The sequence below is a fragment of the Ochotona curzoniae genome, unplaced genomic scaffold (assembly GCF_017591425.1).
Source record: "Ochotona curzoniae isolate NIBS_2020 unplaced genomic scaffold, NIBS_Ocur_1.0 contig_3498, whole genome shotgun sequence".
In the NCBI taxonomy this organism is placed as follows: Eukaryota; Metazoa; Chordata; class Mammalia; order Lagomorpha; family Ochotonidae; genus Ochotona; species Ochotona curzoniae.
This window is the reverse complement of record NW_024465885.1, coordinates 39,061,293-39,066,006: the sequence shown is the minus strand read 5'-3', so window position 1 is coordinate 39,066,006 and position 4,714 is coordinate 39,061,293. Positions and strand designations below refer to the sequence as shown.

Genomic DNA, 4,714 nt, shown 5'->3' with positions numbered 1-4,714 from the left:
GTTTTCACAGTGTTCGTGGAACATCACCGTAGGAAGAGGAGAAAGTAGCGTCCTGCCTAGTGGGTGAGTGAGGCTGAGTTTTCTCCATAACAAGGACTCGACTGAGTTTCCATGAAGCCAGTATATCAGTTGATTCTTCAGAGTTGTTCCAACGTATGGAGGGATAACAGATCTTCGTACTCCGAGTCAATTACTTCTTGGATGTTGACTCTCATGGAAAGTGAAACCCGAAGTTTTCTTCTACTGATGTCCAAAAGCTTCCTGGCCGCTGAGCACCAGTGCTGTGATCCCAGTGAGGAGACACGGACGATACAACAAGGTATCCACTGCTAACCAATGTCTTATTTCACAAATGACAGATGTCTGGACAGTAATGATTATTGTGATTTTGATTAATCCAGCTAATGATATCAGAACTTCTGCTTTTCCCCTTTTCGTTCTTTATGATCACAAGATGGTGACTGTAACCCACACATCATAACAGCGAAAAGGGGGAAGAATTGATATGTTACCATGGTTTCTTCATTTGGAAAAGCAGGTAAGTGCTGGGTCTTCCAAGAAGCCTACCTTTTGTGCTTATTGTCCATAACTGAGTCACAAGACAAGAGCATTTTGCAGATTTAGTAGTTTCTGGAAGGACAAGGCATTTCCTTAGTTGACAGGTTAATTTTCTAAAGCTGAGGATATTGTTGCTCAGGTAAGCTAGTTAAAAGAAGCAAGAATGAATATGTTTGAAGTGAAAAAGCAGGACTTTATCCCAATTATGTTATTCTCAACTTGCAACTGTACTGAACTCCAAAAAGTGTGTATGGAATAAGCTTTCAGAACATATTAAGATAAATTTTGAAACTTCCACATCTCTTAATAGAGTGTCTGGGTTCAAGACCTACCTCTGCTTGCAGCTCTAGTTTTCTGTTAATCTGTACTCTGAGATACAACTGTACAATGTGACCTGCAGTTCTTGAGTCACTGCCAGCCAAGTGGGAGACTCTCATTGCAGCTCTGGCTCTGAGCTTTGACTCAGCCCAGACTTGACTGTTGGAAGGTATCTGGAGAGAAAACTAACAAATGGAAGCTCAATCTCTCTCTTTCTAAACTAAAATGAAAATAAATAAATTAATAAGTAAACAAATAAATAAGAAATAGACATAAAACTTTACTGCCATATTTTTGGAAGCTGAGTGTTTACGGATGACAAAAAAAAATACATATGACAGTAGCTGACCTTGTATCATAGCAGGTAAAACTGCTGCCTGCAAAGCCAGTTCATGTCTTGGCTATTCCAATTCTGACTTTCCTCCCAAATAAGGGCTCAAGAAAAGCAGCAGAAGATGGCCCAAGTGTTTGGTTCCCTGCTAGCCATGTGAGACCTGCATGAAGCTCTTGGCTCCTGGCCTCTGCCTGGACCACCCTGGCTATTGAGGCCATCTGGAGATTGAAAGAAGTAGATGAAAGACTCTGTGTGTGTGTGTGTGTGTGTGTGTGTGTGTGTGTGTGTGTGTGTGTGTTTGAAATTCTGACGAAAGGAAGAAATGTATTCTAGATTTGCATCCTGCCTTGGATTGTGAAGGTTTTAAACACAGAGCACTTTCATACTTAGAGGATGGAATGTGTATGTACGTGTGTGTCTTTCTCTCTCTGTGTAACTATTTCAGATAAGTAAGTGTACCTTGAAAAGAGAGAGAGAGAGAGAGAATGATTGAGAAAATTGAGTTTTAGTCAATAAAATTAACCTATATTTTCATTTCTATATCAATCTAGGTTTGCACCATTAAAATGTTTAACATATTTGACAAGGGGACATTGATGGTAATTGATTGAGGTTGTAAAATCCTAAATATTTAGAAAAGGAGTGACTTTGGTAACCATCTAAGGTAGATTCACATTTTATACACATCAAACTGAGAACAAGAATGAGTATACTGTGTATTGGAGACTAGCGCACCAGGAAGTGAAGACACATTATTAAGCTTCTCTACTCCAAAATGGAAGTAGGGCTCCCAGTATAGTAATCAAATATCCTTTTTCTTTTTTTTTTTAAGATTTATTTTTATTTTTTTTTTATTGGAAAGGTGGATATACAGAGAGGAGAGACAGAGAGGAAGATCTTCCGTCCCATGATTCACTCTCCAGGCGGCCGCAACGGGCCTATACTATCCGAAACCAGGAGCCTCTTCCGGGTCTCCCACGCGGGTGCAGGGTCCCAAGACTTTGGGCCGTCCTGGAATGCTTTCCCGAGCCACAGGCAGGGAGCTGGAAGGGAAGCAGGGCTGCTGGGATAGAACCTGCGCCCATATGGGATCCCGGGCATGCAAGGCGAGGACCTTAACCACTGTGCCACCGCGCCGGGCCCTCCTTTTTCAATATTGTATCAAAGTTTGTTTTGTCTATACCTACAATGACTTCAAGAACTTAAATAGCAGAATGGTAATTTTGTAACTATTACTTAAAGAATTTAATACTGTTGTAATATGGCAAAAATGTTAGGGGGGAACATGGGATGGAGCAAGTGGAGTCAAATGGGAGAAATCCCAATACCTAAAAAATGTATCATGAAAAATAATTAAAAATAATCATGTGGGGCCCGGCGCGGTGGCGCAAGTGGTTAAAGGTCCTCGCCTTGCACGCCCGGGATCCCATATGGGCGCCGGTTCTAATCCCGGCAGCCCCGCTTCCCTTCCAGCTCCCTGCCTGTGGCCCGGGAAAGCAGTTGAGGATGGCCCAAAGCTTTGGGACCCTGCACCCGCGTGGGAGACCTGGAAGAGGCTCCTGGCTTCGGATTGGCATAGTATCGGCCCGTTGCGCTCACTTGGGGAGTGAATCATGGGACGGAAGATCTTCCTCTCTGTCTCTCCTCTCTGTATATCCGCCTTTCCAATGAAAAAATAATAAAAATAAATCTTTTAAAAAAAAATAATCATGTGGGGAGAAAATTTGTGAAGAGGGTAGGAAAAATCCCAGAACCCATGGAATTGTAGCATAAAATTAAAAATAAAATAGAAAAGGAAAAAAGTATCTATGCAAGCAATAATAAAAATAATTTAGAAAGAAAGAGTATATTACCCTAAACAAATAGAAGCATGAACTTTGAAAACAAATTCCTTCCTGCCTTCCTTCCTTCCTCTTTTTTTTTGTTTTTTTTTTTTTTTTTACTTTTTTTTCTTGGAAACAACAGGCATCTTGCAGGTTTGGGACTTCTTTTTGGGCAGACATGAGCGGAGTGTGATTAATCCCAGTACCTATGGAACTGTGTCACATAATATAATGTTATGGATAATAAAAAAAATGGAAAAAAAAGAAAAAAAAAGTTGAATGGATTCATTTGTATTCAGGGAAAAGAAACGCAGATAACTCAAGTAGTTCTTACAAGGCTGAAGCCTACATCATGGGCCAAAATAATCAAACATTAGAAGTACCACCTTTTGACAAAGCGATTATTTTAAAAGGATACATAATGATTGTTGCTAGCTTTACTGAACAATCAACATGTTTCTGAATCAGCAAAATAAAAGATATTTCAGCAAGCATCTATTTAACTTGGTCCTGCCCCAATAGTTCAAATCTAAACACAGATTTCAATGGTAAATGTTTATTTAATGAGAAAACCTATCCAAAGAGAACATTTGTTTCATCTGTAGTGGGGAAATGTCCATTTGCTATTAGGTTGGTACAGAAAGCCAAAAGGTTTGAAGGAATTTCCACTGGTTTCTTGTGGTTATGATCCAAGTGAAAGAACTATTAAAAAAAAACTCAATGGAGAGGGTCAATCACTATAAAAAATGCAATTTTGGCAAAGCGTTGTGTGGGGATTTGGTAGTACAACCACTGAATAACATTTTTCTGTTATTAGATGTGCTGTGTTGCAGAGTATAGAGTTCCAGCGTGAATGAGTTGGCAAAAGTAAACTATTTGCGATAGAGACTATTATCACATGGACCCCCAAGGTGTATAATGTTTTTAAAATATTCGTTTTGGCAGGACATATACTAAAATTGGAATGACACAGAGAAGATTAGCATGGGCCCTGCGCAAGGATGACTCGCAAATTCATGAAGTATTGCATATTTTTAAAAATACTCTTTATTAAATTGTGAACAGCCCACATTAATACTTTGAGTCTGAATTCGTTGCCTCAAAATGCATATTAATTCTATTTAAAATTCACACAATAACACTTTAAGGTAGGATTTTGGGGAGACTGTTAGTTAAAACTCTTCATTTTGCAGTGGAAGTAAGGCGATATAGAATATGTGACTTTTCCAAGAACACAAAGCTATTTAGGACACATTTTCATTTTATTTTATTAAATAATGCATTTCATTACTGGACAAAGACAGACTATAGGCTCTCCTCTCTGTCCATTTCATCATCCATAAGATGAGATTATTCACAGAGCCAAAATGGCAATGTAATTTTTGCTTTCAGGGTAGGGTATAATGAACAGAACAAGAGACAGCTATTCTAACTGATTGGTATGACTGGAAACAAATGTTGAAAAAGAGATAGGTTTCGCATACTTGACCAGAGGAACAAATGAGGTTACGTATTTCAACAGGGCTTGACAATTTATATGTACATAAATATGCATGTACATATTTATATTGTCTGTTTTGAATTATCAAGATATTTCTGCTTTCACTTACTGCATTTCATATATGAATAGAACATTTAGGAGAAGAAGGATTATAGGGTAGGCATTTAAATGTGAATAGGA

The 4,714-nt window shown here is 38.7% G+C and overlaps 1 non-coding gene across 1 annotated transcript; it reads left to right on the top strand.

Moving 5' to 3' along the window:
- The first annotated feature begins 3,965 nt into the window (after nucleotides 1-3,965).
- Nucleotides 3,966-4,069, top strand: LOC121156968. Its single transcript, XR_005883949.1, has one exon. It is a non-coding gene; the product is annotated as a U6 spliceosomal RNA (small nuclear RNA).
- The last annotated feature ends 645 nt before the right edge of the window (nucleotides 4,070-4,714 follow it).